General features: G+C 41.0%; 4 non-coding genes across 4 annotated transcripts; all 4 read right to left on the bottom strand.

Annotated features, from left to right (window-relative positions):
- Positions 1–2,907: 2,907 nt before the first annotated feature.
- Positions 2,908–2,989, bottom strand: TRNAS-AGA (transfer RNA serine (anticodon AGA)). The gene has a single exon. It is a non-coding gene; the product is annotated as a tRNA-Ser (tRNA).
- A 4,234-nt stretch (positions 2,990–7,223) lies between these two features.
- Positions 7,224–7,305, bottom strand: TRNAF-AAA (transfer RNA phenylalanine (anticodon AAA)). The gene has a single exon. It is a non-coding gene; the product is annotated as a tRNA-Phe (tRNA).
- A 3,907-nt stretch (positions 7,306–11,212) lies between these two features.
- On the bottom strand, positions 11,213–11,294 carry TRNAS-AGA (transfer RNA serine (anticodon AGA)). Its single transcript has one exon. It is a non-coding gene; the product is annotated as a tRNA-Ser (tRNA).
- A 3,936-nt stretch (positions 11,295–15,230) lies between these two features.
- Positions 15,231–15,312, bottom strand: TRNAS-AGA (transfer RNA serine (anticodon AGA)). The gene has a single exon. It is a non-coding gene; the product is annotated as a tRNA-Ser (tRNA).
- Positions 15,313–15,467: the final 155 nt, after the last annotated feature.

Here is a 15,467-nt window from a genome sequence, read left to right as displayed (position 1 = left end):
ATCCTAGATTCAGTCCTGGGACAGTTCTTGGAAACAAGTGAGTACATTTGTTTTAGTTACTGTCGTGATTTTTAAGCAATATTTTGCTATTTTAAAAGTTGACACTTAGAAACTTTTGCTGATCAAATTACCAATGTTATCCTATGGAAGGAAATTCACTTAGCAGGTAAGTGGGGTTATGGTTACTTTTTCTAGCTCAGTGTTGGATCCTAGATCCAGCACTACTGTACCACCTGTAAGCAGTTGAGAAACTGCGTTTAAGTTATACAGGCGATTTTTAAGGAATATTTACATGTTTGCAAAATCGACAGAAGAAATTTCACAGAAAAACAGTCAATGGTTTCCTATGGAAGAAAATTCAAGTTACGGGTAAAGTACGTTCTCGTTACTTTTGTAATCCAGTGCTGGGCTCCTAGGCTCAGTACTGGGACATCTATCTAAAACAGGTAAACAATTATGTTTTCACAGTTGGTACGATTTTTAAAGAATATTTGTAAGTTTCAAAAATCGACACTTAGAACATTTTCAGCAAAAAGCAGGCAATGATATCCCATGGAAGGAAATTCGAGTTACTGGTAAGTACGGTTAAAATTACTTTTCAGGGTCAGTACTGAGCTCCAAGATGCAGCACTGAGGTCTCTCCTGATAACAGGTGAATAAATCAGAATTCGTTGTTCGGCTGATTTTAGATGAATATTTTAAAGTTCCAAAACTCCACACCACTTAGAAGAATTTCCAAGTGAAACCACTCAATGTTAGCCTATGGAAGAAAAGTGAGTTATCGGCTTTTAGGTAAGTACTCGACTGGCAGAGTTATGGTTCTGGGCATAGACTCAGGGGTCTCCCAGGGGAGTCCCAGCCTACTTGCCAACCCTTAAACTCCCCTTTTATTACATATAATTTACACCTAAGGTAGGCCCTAGGTAGTCCTAGGTGCATGATGCTATGTAAGTAAAAAATAAGATATGTACTTTGGTGGTTCGCATGTCCTGTAAGTACCAAACAGTCTATTTTATTTTTCACTACTGTGAGGTCTACCCCTCTCATAGGTTAGCTCTGGGTATTCCCCTATACTTTTTATTTGGTAATTCCATATCGGAGAGGAGTAGCTTTATTTATTTATTGACAATCCTACTTACTGGTGAGGTTGGATTTAACTTTACTATTTTAGAAATGCCACTTTTAGAGAGTGAACATTTCTCTGCACTTACTGCTCTATTTGCCTGAAACCTGGCCCCAATACACGTCTGGATTGGGCTGGGTGACAGCAAAATGTGTGCCTTCCCGCTAGAGAGCCACAACACAGGTCACTCAACTGCACCTGGGGGGTGAGCTCCGCTCCCCCTCTACCCCCAATAGGTTCAAGAACGATAATTTATGTAAGTAAATACATTATAGCTACAGCTTATAATCATGCGAGTTTAAATCATTTGTTGTTAGATGGTTTAAATATTTGAAAGGATCTGTTTTTAATAGACATTTTACAAAAACCACTGGTACATTTGCTAATTCTGTCAAATTAACACCCAACTGCCGTGACATTGCCAACCACAATGCCGTGACTCGGATTCAAACCGAGGTTGCTGCGGCCACAAAGCAGAGTACTAACCACTATACGATCACGGCGAGCTACTTGGGCTCAACGACAAACGGTGACATGGAGAATTTATAATTCGGAACACTCAGGGCTGTTCCTGTGATAGGCTGGATGTATTCATTGCTTCCTCATTCCTCATTCAGAGGCTGCGTCTCCTCAGTGGTTGATAGGCTGAAACCGTTTCCTGGCCGCCTGCTTGTGAAATGCCAGGAGTCAAAGATCACACATTACACTTGCGGGCCTGTGATGGGACACCAATGCAAAGAAACTCACCTGGCACAGACCTTCTATTCTGTCTATTAGACCTGCATCTTCCCTGCACCTTTCAAGCCATTTGTATGAGAAGCAAGAAAGAGTTAGAGAGTGATCCATCTACACTTTTATAGGGAGGATGTCGCCGTGAGCTCCTCCCAGCTAATCACACGAACAGCAGAAAAGCAAGATAAATACACAGTTGAGGGGTGGGCTGCATGGTTATGTTTTTGAGTAATTATTGAAACTGACCTCAGTGGCTCATTAGCAGAGCTGCGGCTAATGACTGGTGCCAAATCATGATGAAGCAAGCACCATGGCTCGTAGGGGACCCACAACACGCTTTTCTTAGCTCACTGAATTAAAGTATAAACTTCCGCCTTGTGTGAGTGGTATAGGCTTGGTAATATGGTTCCTTTTCCAATTCAAGTCTGACAACAAGAGGCAGGAACCACGTGGCTTCGGAAGCTCAGGAAAGTAGCCACCAACCACAGAGAAAGAGAGAACTGGCAGTATGAGAGGTGGAGAAAACAGAAGCGGGAGCAAGGAGCTCAAATGAGATTGATGGCGTTTAAATAGAGCGCATAAAGGAACAGTTACACAGCTAAGAAATGGGAAAGACAGACTAGGGAAAAAAACACAGAAAGAGCCTGTAGATGAAATTCTCTTCCTGGGACAGCAGGTTAAGAGAAATTACACATGGAGAGGTTAAGCATGTAACACGGGGGAGAATAAAAAAGAAAATGCAGTTTTATGAAGTGTGTTTGCCAATCCAGCCAGCACTTTTGTTCTATTTCTCTCTTTGCGTCTTTTATTGGTAAAGTAACTTTCAAGTGCATGCGCAGGTATGAATGAGAGAGCAATGGTATAATAATTTGAAGCGTTTACACCAGTGCTAAAGAAGGAATGAGGTGTAGCAAAGACATGAAAGAGGTAGCTATAACAAATATGTGGAGAGGCAATAGTGACACAAAAATAAGCCACCTATTCATAAAACTGAAATGGAAGAAATACTGAAGGTTAACTTCTGAAATTGTAGCCGATAATAGAAAGATTCTCGTTGTTGGCAGGATTCGATCCTGCGCGGGAATACCCCAATGGATTTCTAGCCCATCGCCTTAACCACTCGACCACAACAACTTACTGTGAGCTGCATGCAAATATTTTGTTTGAAAGTTTTGAAGTTTTCCCACATCAAAGTACTGATATTCTACAATGCGCTTTTTAAAAACAATGTTTTTTTCATCATGCACGTTCTGTCCTAAAAACAAAAATTGCATGAGTATATCTCTGGATCTGTAAAAGGATACGCTTGCATTCAAACTCTCGTGTGGCACTCAATTTTTTGGACCCTGTTGCACTCTGTTTTTGCGCTGCTTTTAGTCTACGACCCATATTACAGAAGTCAACCATCTCTGAGTATTTGGGACTCCTTTGTAAGTGCCTTATCTTTAATCCTTGAAAAGCTCTATAATAAAGGGGTCTGTCAAAGATTGCTTGAATGGAAGATAAAAGAAGGCCCACTTGTCTCACCAAATGCAGTAGAGAAACCTGATGTTTTACTCATGTTATCCTTAGTTCAGTTTTTGTTAGACCTGGCATCCTTAAGGTGGCCTACCAGCAACCTTTTTGCTTTTCACCTCACGTTTTGCTGTATCTTTATGTTGGCCTTAGGACTCTAATCACTTTATCACTACTGTGAGAAAGTGGCTCTGTATATACTGTTCCCAAATAGGTACAGTGTGCACAGGTTCCCAAGTCCCCATAGGTTTGACAGAGGCTACAGTTAGATATAACCTTACTCTCTAAAGTGGTAGCTTGCCGAGCAGTAAGGCAGTATCAGAGTACAGTGTAAAACATTTGTTGTACACACTCAGTCAGCAAATGGTCTCACACACTCAAGAACTGAACTCTAGGCCATTGGTTTGCATAAAAAAGATATTGTTGTTTTATTTTAGAACCAACAATAGGTATCAAAACATACTTTCTCAGAATGAGATGCTTTAGTTAAATACTTTGCAATAGGCAATTGACTTTTGCAGGTAATAGTTACAGTTTATTGCAATAGGCAACACAATTTGAATCACAATAATACATTGAGCTCAATGGGAATTTTAAGTTATATGCAATTAATTACTTTCAGGATTACTTTTCTAAATCCAGGACTGGATCCTAGATTCAGTCCTGGGACAGTTCTTGGAAACAAGTGAGTACATTTGTTTTAGTTACTGTCGTGATTTTTAAGCAATATTTTGCTATTTTAAAAGTTGACACTTAGAAACTTTTGCTGATCAAATTACCAATGTTATCCTATGGAAGGAAATTCACTTAGCAGGTAAGTGGGGTTATGGTTACTTTTTCTAGCTCAGTGTTGGATCCTAGATCCAGCACTACTGTACCACCTGTAAGCAGTTGAGAAACTGCGTTTAACCCCTTCGCCGCGGCGGGAATTCCGCCGCGGCGCGGGGGGGTGCGGGGGGGCAGCGCGGCGGGCCTGTGCTCATGACGGAGCCGCTCCGTCATGAGCCACAGTTGAGCTGTGCTCATGACGGAACGGTTCCGTCATGACTCCGCCCATTTGCGTTGTCGCCCCGCACAGGCGGGGAAACAGCGCCGCGCAGGCGGAGCGGCCGCCGACAGGATTGCCATGACGGAACCGTTCCGTCATGAGCACACGGCAACCGTGGCTCATGACGGAACGGTTCCGTCATGAGCAGGGAAGGGGTTAAGTTATACAGGCAATTTTAAGGAATATTTACATGTTTGCAAAATCGACAGAAGAAATTTCACAGAAAAACAGTCAATGGTTTCCTATGGAAGAAAATTCAAGTTACGGGTAAAGTACGTTCTCGTTACTTTTGTAATCCAGTGCTGGGCTCCTAGGCTCAGTACTGGGACATCTATCTAAAACAGGTAAACAATTACGTTTTCACAGTTGGTACGATTTTTAAAGAATATTTGTAAGTTTCAAAAATCGACACTTAGAACATTTTCAGCAAAAAGCAGGCAATGATATCCCATGGAAGGAAATTCGAGTTACTGGTAAGTACGGTTAAAATTACTTTTCAGGGTCAGTACTGAGCTCCAAGATGCAGCACTGAGGTCTCTCCTGATAACAGGTGAATAAATCAGAATTCGTTGTTCGGCTGATTTTAGATGAATATTTTAAAGTTCCAAAACTCCACACCACTTAGAAGAATTTCCAAGTGAAACCACTCAATGTTAGCCTATGGAAGAAAAGTGAGTTATCGGCTTTTAGGTAAGTACTCGACTGGCAGAGTTATGGTTCTGGGCATAGACTCAGGGGTCTCCCAGGGGAGTCCCAGCCTACTTGCCAACCCTTAAACTCCCCTTTTATTACATATAATTTACACCTAAGGTAGGCCCTAGGTAGTCCTAGGTGCATGATGCTATGTAAGTAAAAAATAAGATATGTACTTTGGTGGTTCGCATGTCCTGTAAGTACCAAACAGTCTATTTTATTTTTCACTACTGTGAGGTCTACCCCTCTCATAGGTTAGCTCTGGGTATTCCCCTATACTTTTTATTTGGTAATTCCATATCGGAGAGGAGTAGCTTTATTTATTTATTGACAATCCTACTTACTGGTGAGGTTGGATTTAACTTTACTATTTTAGAAATGCCACTTTTAGAGAGTGAACATTTCTCTGCACTTACTGCTCTATTTGCCTGAAACCTGGCCCCAATACACGTCTGGATTGGGCTGGGTGACAGCAAAATGTGTGACTTCCCGCTAGAGAGCCACAACACAGGTCACTCAACTGCACCTGGGGGGTGAGCTCCGCTCCCCCTCTACCCCCAATAGGTTCAAGAACGATAATTTATGTAAGTAAATACATTATAGCTACAGCTTATAATCATGCGAGTTTAAATCATTTGTTGTTAGATGGTTTAAATATTTGAAAGGATCTGTTTTTAATAGACATTTTACAAAAACCACTGGTACATTTGCTAATTCTGTCAAATTAACACCCAACTGCCGTGACATTGCCAACCACAATGCCGTGACTCGGATTCAAACCGAGGTTGCTGCGGCCACAAAGCAGAGTACTAACCACTATACGATCACGGCGAGCTACTTGGGCTCAACGACATACGGTGACATGGAGAATTTATAATTCGGAACACTCAGGGCTGTTCCTGTGATAGGCTGGATGTATTCATTGCTTCCTCATTCCTCATTCAGAGGCTGCGTCTCCTCAGTGGTTGATAGGCTGAAACCGTTTCCTGGCCGCCTGCTTGTGAAATGCCAGGAGTCAAAGATCACACATTACACTTGCGGGCCTGTGATGGGACACCAATGCAAAGAAACCCACCTGGCACAGACCTTCTATTCTGTTTATTAGACCTGCATCTTCCCTGCACCTTTCAAGCCATTTGTATGAGAAGCAAGAAAGAGTTAGAGAGTGATCCATCTACACTTTTATAGGGAGGATGTCGCCGTGAGCTCCTCCCAGCTAATCACACGAACAGCAGAAAAGCAAGATAAATACACAGTTGAGGGGTGGGCTGCATGGTTATGTTTTTGAGTAATTATTGAAACTGACCTCAGTGGCTCATTAGCAGAGCTGCGGCTAATGACTGGTGCCAAATCATGATGAAGCAAGCACCATGGCTCGTAGGGGACCCACAACACGCTTTTCTTAGCTCACTGAATTAAAGTATAAACTTCCGCCGTGTGTGAGTGGTAAAGGCTTGTTAATATGGTTCCTTTTCCAATTCAAGTCTGACAACAAGAGGCAGGAACCACGTGGCTTCGGAAGGTCAGGAAAGTAGCCACCAACCACAGAGAAAGAGAGAACTGGCAGTATGAGAGGTGGAGAAAACAGAAGCGGGAGCAAGGAGCTCAAATGAGATTGATGGCGTTTAAATAGAGCGCATAAAGGAACAGTTACACAGCTAAGAAATGGGAAAGACAGACTAGGGAAAAAAACACAGAAAGAGCCTGTAGATGAAATTCTCTTCCTGGGACAGCAGGTTAAGAGATATTACACATGGAGAGGTTAAGCATGTAACACGGGGGAGAATAAAAAAGAAAATGCAGTTTTATGAAGTGTGTTTGCCAATCCAGCCAGCACTTTTGTTCTATTTCTCTCTTTGCGTCTTTTATTGGTAAAGTAACTTTCAAGTGCATGCGCAGGTATGAATGAGAGAGCAATGGTATAATAATTTGAAGCGTTTACACCAGTGCTAAAGAAGGAATGAGGTGTAGCAAAGACATGAAAGAGGTAGCTATAACAAATATGTGGAGAGGCAATAGTGACACAAAAATAAGCCACCTATTCATAAAACTGAAATGGAAGAAATACTAAAGGTTAACTTCTGAAATTGTAGCCGATAATAGAAAGATTCTCGTTGTTGGCAGGATTCGAACCTGCGCGGGGATACCCCAATGGATTTTTAGCCCATCGCCTTAACCACTCGGCCACAACAACTTACTGTAAGCTGCATGCAAATATTTTGTTTGAAAGTTTTGAAGTTTTCCCACATCAAAGTACTGATATTCTACAATGCGCTTTTTAAAAACAATGTTTTTTTCATCATGCACGTTCTCTCCTAAAAACAAAAATTGCATGAGTATATCTCTGGATCTGTAAAAGGATACGCTTGCATTCAAACTCTCGTGTGGCACTCAACTTTTTTGGACCCTGTTGCACTCTGTTTTTGCGCTGCTTTTAGTCTACGACCCATATTACAGAAGTCAACCATCTCTGAGTATTTGGGACTCCTTTGTAAGTGCCTTATCTTTAATCCTTGAAAAGCTCTATAATAAAGGGGTCTGTCAAAGATTGCTTGAATGGAAGATAAAAGAAGGCCCACTTGTCTCACCAAATGCAGTAGAGAAACCTGATGTTTTACTCATGTTATCCTTAGTTCAGTTTTTGTTAGACCTGGCATCCTTAAGGTGGCCTACCAGCAACCTTTTTGCTTTTCACCTCACGTTTTGCTGTATCTTTATGTTGGCCTTAGGACTCTAATCACTTTATCACTACTGTGAGAAAGTGGCTCTGTATATACTGTTCCCAAATAGGTACAGTGTACACAGGTTCCCAAGTCCCCATAGGTTTGGCAGAGGCTACAGTTAGATATAACCTTACTCTCTAAAGTGGTAGCTTGCCGAGCAGTAAGGCAGTATCAGAGTACAGTGTAAAACATTTGTTGTACACACTCAGTCAGCAAATGGTCTCACACACTCAAGAACTGAACTCTAGGCCATTGGTTTGCATAAAAAAGATATTGTTGTTTTATTTTAGAACCAACAATAGGTATCAAAATATACTTTCTCAGAATGAGATGCTTTAGTTAAATACTTTGCAATAGGCAATTGACTTTTGCAGGTAATAGTTACAGTTTATTGCAATAGGCAACACAATTTGAATCACAATAATACATTGAGCTCAATGGGAATTTTAAGTTATATGCAATTAATTACTTTCAGGATTACTTTTCTAAATCCAGGACTGGATCCTAGATTCAGTCCTGGGACAGTTCTTGGAAACAAGTGAGTACATTTGTTTTAGTTACTGTCGTGATTTTTAAGCATTATTTTGCTATTTTAAAAGTTGACACTTAGAAACTTTTGCTGATCAAATTACCAATGTTATCCTATGGAAGGAAATTCACTTAGCAGGTAAGTGGGGTTATGGTTACTTTTTCTAGCTCAGTGTTGGATCCTAGATCCAGCACTACTGTACCACCTGTAAGCAGTTGAGAAACTGCGTTTAAGTTATACAGGCGATTTTTAAGGAATATTTACATGTTTGCAAAATCGACAGAAGAAATTTCACAGAAAAACAGTCAATGGTTTCCTATGGAAGAAAATTCAAGTTACGGGTAAAGTACGTTCTCGTTACTTTTGTAATCCAGTGCTGGGCTCCTAGGCTCAGTACTGGGACATCTATCTAAAACAGGTAAACAATTACGTTTTCACAGTTGGTACGATTTTTAAAGAATATTTGTAAGTTTCAAAAATCGACACTTAGAACATTTTCAGCAAAAAGCAGGCAATGATATCCCATGGAAGGAAATTCGAGTTACTGGTAAGTACGGTTAAAATTACTTTTCAGGGTCAGTACTGAGCTCCAAGATGCAGCACTGAGGTCTCTCCTGATAACAGGTGAATAAATCAGAATTCGTTGTTCGGCTGATTTTAGATGAATATTTTAAAGTTCCAAAACTCCACACCACTTAGAAGAATTTCCAAGTGAAACCACTCAATGTTAGCCTATAGAAGAAAAGTGAGTTATCGGCTTTTAGGTAAGTACTCGACTGGCAGAGTTATGGTTCTGGGCATAGACTCAGGGGTCTCCCAGGGGAGTCCCAGCCTACTTGCCAAGCCTTAAACTCCCCTTTTATTACATATAATTTACACCTAAGGTAGGCCCTAGGTAGTCCTAGGTGCATGATGCTATGTAAGTAAAAAATAAGATATTACTTTGGTGGTTCGCATGTCCTGTAAGTACCAAACAGTCTATTTCATTTTTCACTACTGTGAGGTCTACCCTCTCATAGGTTAGCTCTGGGTATTCCCCTATACTTTTTATTTGGTAATTCCATATCGGAGAGGAGTAGCTTTATTTATTTATTGACAATCCTACTTACTGGTGAGGTTGGATTTAACTTTACTATTTTAGAAATGCCACTTTTAGAGAGTGAACATTTCTCTGCACTTACTGCTCTATTTGCCTGAAACCTGGCCCCAATACACGTCTGGATTGGGCTGGGTGACAGCAAAATGTGTGCCTTCCCTCTAGAGAGCCACAACACAGGTCACTCAACTGCACCTGGGGTGTGAGCTCCGCTCCCCCTCCACCCCCAATAGGTTCAAGAACGATAATTTATGTAAGTAAATACATTATAGCTACAGCTTATAATGATGCGAGTTTAAATCATTTGTTGTTAGATGGTTTAAATATTTGAAAGGATCTGTTTTTAATAGACAAATTTACAAAAACCACTGGTACATTTGCTAATTCTGTCAAATTAACACCCAACTGCCGTGACATTGCCAACCACAATGCCGTGACTCGGATTCAAACCGAGGTTGCTGCGGCCACAAAGCAGAGTACTAACCACTATACGATCACGGCGAGCTACTTGGGCTCAACAACATAGGGTGGCATGGAGAATTTATAATTCGGAACACTATTCATTGCTTCCTCATTCCTCATTCAGAGGCTGCGTCTCCTCAGTGGTTGATAGGCTGAAACCGTTTCCTGGCCGCCTGCTTGTGAAATGCCAGGAGTCAAAGATCACACATTACACTTGCGGGCCTGTGATGGGACACCAATGCAAAGAAACCCACCTGGCACAGACCTTCTATTCTGTCTATTAGACCTGCATCTTCCCTGCACCTTTCAAGCCATTTGTATGAGAAGCAAGAAAGAGTTAGAGAGTGATCCATCTACACTTTTATAGGGAGGATGTCGCCGTGAGCTCCTCCCAGCTAATCACACGAACAGCAGAAAAGCAAGATAAATACACAGTTGAGGGGTGGGCTGCATGGTTATGTTTTTGAGTAATTATTGAAACTGACCTCAGTGGCTCATTAGCAGAGCTGCGGCTAATGACTGGTGCCAAATCATGATGAAGCAAGCACTATGGCTCGTAGGGGACCCACAACACGCTTTTCTTAGCTCACTGAATTAAAGTATAAACTTCCGCCGTGTGTGAGTGGTAAAGGCTTGTTAATATGGTTCCTTTTCCAATTCAAGTCTGACAACAAGAGGCAGGAACCACGTGGCTTCGGAAGGTCAGGAAAGTAGCCACCAACCACAGAGAAAGAGAGAACTGGCAGTATGAGAGGTGGAGAAAACAGAAGCGGGAGCAAGGAGCTCAAATGAGATTGATGGCGTTTAAATAGAGCGCATAAAGGAACAGTTACACAGCTAAGAAATGGGAAAGACAGACTAGGGAAAAAAACACAGAAAGAGCCTGTAGATTAAATTCTATTCCTGGGACAGCAGGTTAAGAGAAATTACACATGGAGAGGTTAAGCATGTAACACGGGGGAGAATAAAAAAGAAAATGCAGTTTTATGAAGTGTGTTTGCCAATCCAGCCAGCACTTTTGTTCTATTTCTCTCTTTGCGTCTTTTATTGGTAAAGTAACTTTCAAGTGCATGCGCAGGTATGAATGAGAGAGCAATGGTATAATAATTTGAAGCGTTTACACCAGTGCTAAAGAAAGAATGAGGTGTAGCAAAGACATGAAAGAGGTAGCTATAACAAATATGTGGAGAGGCAATAGTGACACAAAAATAAGCCACCTATTCATAAAACTGAAATGGAAGAAATACTAAAGGTTAACTTCTGAAATTGTAGCCGATAATAGAAAGATACTCGTTGTTGGCAGGATTCGAACCTGCGCGGGGATACCCCAATGGATTTCTAGCCCATCGCCTTAACCACTCGGCCACAACAACTTACTGTAAGCTGCATGCAAATATTTTGTTTGAAAGTTTTGAAGTTTTCCCACATCAAAGTACTGATATTCTACAATGCGCTTTTTAAAAACAATGTTTTTTTCATCATGCACGTTCTGTCCTAAAAACAAAAATTGCATGAGTATATCTCTGGATCTGTAAAAGGATACGCTTGCATTCAATCTCTCGTGTGGCACTCAATTTTTTGGACCCTGTTGCACTCTGTTTTTGCGCTGCTTTTAGTCTACGACCCATATTACAGAAGTCAACCATCTCTGAGTATTTGGGACTCCTTTGTAAGTGCCTTATCTTTAATCCTTGAAAAGCTCTATAATAAAGGGGTCTGTCAAAGATTGCTTGAATGGAAGATAAAAGAAGGCCCACTTGTCTCACCAAATGCAGTAGAGAAACCTGATGTTTTACTCATGCTATCCTTAGTTCAGTTTTTGTTAGACCTGGCATCCTTAAGGTGGCCTACCAGCAACCTTTTTGCTTTTCACCTCACGTTTTGCTGTATCTTTATGTTGGCCTTAGGACTCTAATCACTTTATCACTACTGTGAGAAAGTGGCTCTGTATATACTGTTCCCAAATAGGTACAGTGTGCACAGGTTCCCAAGTCCCCATAGGTTTGGCAGAGGCTACAGTTAGATATAACCTTACTCTCTAAAGTGGTAGCTTGCCGAGCAGTAAGGCAGTATCAGAGTACAGTGTAAAACATTTGTTGTACACACTCAGTCAGCAAATGGTCTCACACACTCAAGAACTGAACTCTAGGCCATTGGTTTGCATAAAAAAGATATTGTTGTTTTATTTTAGAACCAACAATAGGTATCAAAATATACTTTCTCAGAATGAGATGCTTTAGTTAAATACTTTGCAATAGGCAATTGACTTTTGCAGGTAATAGTTACAGTTTATTGCAATAGGCAACACAATTTGAATCACAATAATACATTGAGCTCAATGGGAATTTTAAGTTATATGCAATTAATTACTTTCAGGATTACTTTTCTAAATCCAGGACTGGATCCTAGATTCAGTCCTGGGACAGTTCTTGGAAACAAGTGAGTACATTTGTTTTAGTTACTGTCGTGATTTTTAAGCAATATTTTGCTATTTTAAAAGTTGACACTTAGAAACTTTTGCTGATCAAATTACCAATGTTATCTTATGGAAGGAAATTCACTTAGCAGGTAAGTGGGGTTATGGTTACTTTTTCTAGCTCAGTGTTGGATCCTAGATCCAGCACTACTGTACCACCTGTAAGCAGTTGAGAAACTGCGTTTAAGTTATACAGGCGATTTTTAAGGAATATTTACATGTTTGCAAAATCGACAGAAGAAATTTCACAGAAAAACAGTCAATGGTTTCCTATGGAAGAAAATTCAAGTTACGGGTAAAGTACGTTCTCGTTACTTTTGTAATCCAGTGCTGGGCTCCTAGGCTCAGTACTGGGACATCTATCTAAAACAGGTAAACAATTACGTTTTCACAGTTGGTACGATTTTTAAAGAATATTTGTAAGTTTCAAAAATCGACACTTAGAACATTTTCAGCAAAAAGCAGGCAATGATATCCCATGGAAGGAAATTCGAGTTACTGGTAAGTACGGTTAAAATTACTTTTCAGGGTCAGTACTGAGCTCCAAGATGCAGCACTGAGGTCTCTCCTGATAACAGGTGAATAAATCAGAATTCGTTGTTCGGCTGATTTTAGATGAATATTTTAAAGTTCCAAAACTCCACACCACTTAGAAGAATTTCCAAGTGAAACCACTCAATGTTAGCCTATGGAAGAAAAGTGAGTTATCGGCTTTTAGGTAAGTACTCGACTGGCAGAGTTATGGTTCTGGGCATAGACTCAGGGGTCTCCCAGGGGAGTCCCAGCCTACTTGCCAAGCCTTAAACTCCCCTTTTATTACATATAATTTACACCTAAGGTAGGCCCTAGGTAGTCCTAGGTGCATGATGCTATGTAAGTAAAAAATAAGATATGTACTTTGGTGGTTCGCATGTCCTGTAAGTACCAAACAGTCTATTTTATTTTTCACTACTGTGAGGTCTACCCCTCTCATAGGTTAGCTCTGGGTATTCCCCTATACTTTTTATTTGGTAATTCCATATCGGAGAGGAGTAGCTTTATTTATTTATTGACAATCCTACTTACTGGTGAGGTTGGATTTAACTTTACTCTTTTAGAAATGCCACTTTTAGAGAGTGAACATTTCTCTGCACTTACTGCTCTATTTGCCTGAAACCTGGCCCCAATACACGTCTGGATTGGGCTGGGTGACAGCAAAATGTGTGCCTTCCCGCTAGAGAGCCACAACACAGGTCACTCAACTGCACCTGGGGGGTGAGCTCCGCTCCCCCTCTACCCCCAATAGGTTCAAGAACGATAATTTATGTAAGTAAATACATTATAGCTACAGCTTATAATCATGCGAGTTTAAATCATTTGTTGTTAGATGGTTTAAATATTTGAAAGGATCTGTTTTTAATAGACATTTTACAAAAACCACTGGTACATTTGCTAATTCTGTCAAATTAACACCCAACTGCCGTGACATTGCCAACCGCAATGCCGTGACTCGGATTCAAACCGAGGTTGCTGCGGCCACAAAGCAGAGTACTAACCACTATACGATCACGGCGAGCTACTTGGGCTCAACGACATACGGTGACATGGAGAATTTATAATTCGGAACACTCAGGGCTGTTCCTGTGATAGGCTGGATGTATTCATTGCTTCCTCATTCCTCATTCAGAGGCTGCGTCTCCTCAGTGGTTGATAGGCTGAAACCGTTTCCTGGCCGCCTGCTTGTGAAATGCCAGGAGTCAAAGATCACACATTACACTTGCGGGCCTGTGATGGGACACCAATGCAAAGAAACCCACCTGGCACAGACCTTCTATTCTGTCTATTAGACCTGCATCTTCCCTGCACCTTTCAAGCCATTTGTATGAGAAGCAAGAAAGAGTTAGAGAGTGATCCATCTACACTTTTATAGGGAGGATGTCGCCGTGAGCTCCTCCCAGCTAATCACACGAACAGCAGAAAAGCAAGATAAATACACAGTTGAGGGGTGGGCTGCATGGTTATGTTTTTGAGTAATTATTGAAACTGACCTCAGTGGCTCATTAGCAGAGCTGCGGCTAATGACTGGTGCCAAATCATGATGAAGCAAGCACCATGGCTCGTAGGGGACCCACAACACGCTTTTCTTAGCTCACTGAATTAAAGTATAAACTTCCGCCGTGTGTGAGTGGTAAAGGCTTGTTAATATGGTTCCTTTTCCAATTCAAGTCTGACAACAAGAGGCAGGAACCACGTGGCTTCGGAAGGTCAGGAAAGTAGCCACCAACCACAGAGAAAGAGAGAACTGGCAGTATGAGAGGTGGAGAAAACAGAAGCGGGAGCAAGGAGCTCAAATGAGATTGATGGCGTTTAAATAGAGCGCATAAAGGAACAGTTACACAGCTAAGAAATGGGAAAGACAGACTAGGGAAAAAAACACAGAAAGAGCCTGTAGATGAAATTCTCTTCCTGGGACAGCAGGTTAAGAGAAATTACACATGGAGAGGTTAAGCATGTAACACGGGGGAGAATAAAAAAGAAAATGCAGTTTTATGAAGTGTGTTTGCCAATCCAGCCAGCACTTTTGTTCTATTTCTCTCTTTGCGTCTTTTATTGGTAAAGTAACTTTCAAGTGCATGCGCAGGTATGAATGAGAGAGCAATGGTATAATAATTTGAAGCGTTTACACCAGTGCTAAAGAAGGAATGAGGTGTAGCAAAGACATGAAAGAGGTAGCTATAACAAATATGTGGAGAGGTAATAGTGACACAAAAATAAGCCACCTATTCATAAAACTGAAATGGAAGAAATACTAAAGGTTAACTTCTGAAATTGTAGCCGATAATAGAAAGATTATCGTTGTTGGCAGGATTTGAACCTGCGCGGGGATACCCCAATGGATTTCTAGCCCATCGCCTTAACCACTCGGCCACAACAACTTACTGTAAGCTGCATGCAAATATTTTGTTTGAAAGTTTTGAAGTTTTCCCACATCAAAGTACTGATATTCTACAATGCGCTTTTTAAAAACAATGTTTTTTTCATCATGCACGTTCTGTCCTAAAAACAAAAATTGCATGAGTATATCTCTGGA

This window comes from Triturus cristatus, chromosome 12 (assembly GCF_964204655.1).
Source record: "Triturus cristatus chromosome 12, aTriCri1.1, whole genome shotgun sequence".
Classification (NCBI taxonomy): Eukaryota; Metazoa; Chordata; class Amphibia; order Caudata; family Salamandridae; genus Triturus; species Triturus cristatus.
The sequence above is the reverse complement of the archived record's forward strand: the minus strand, read 5'-3'. Positions and strand labels throughout refer to the sequence as shown.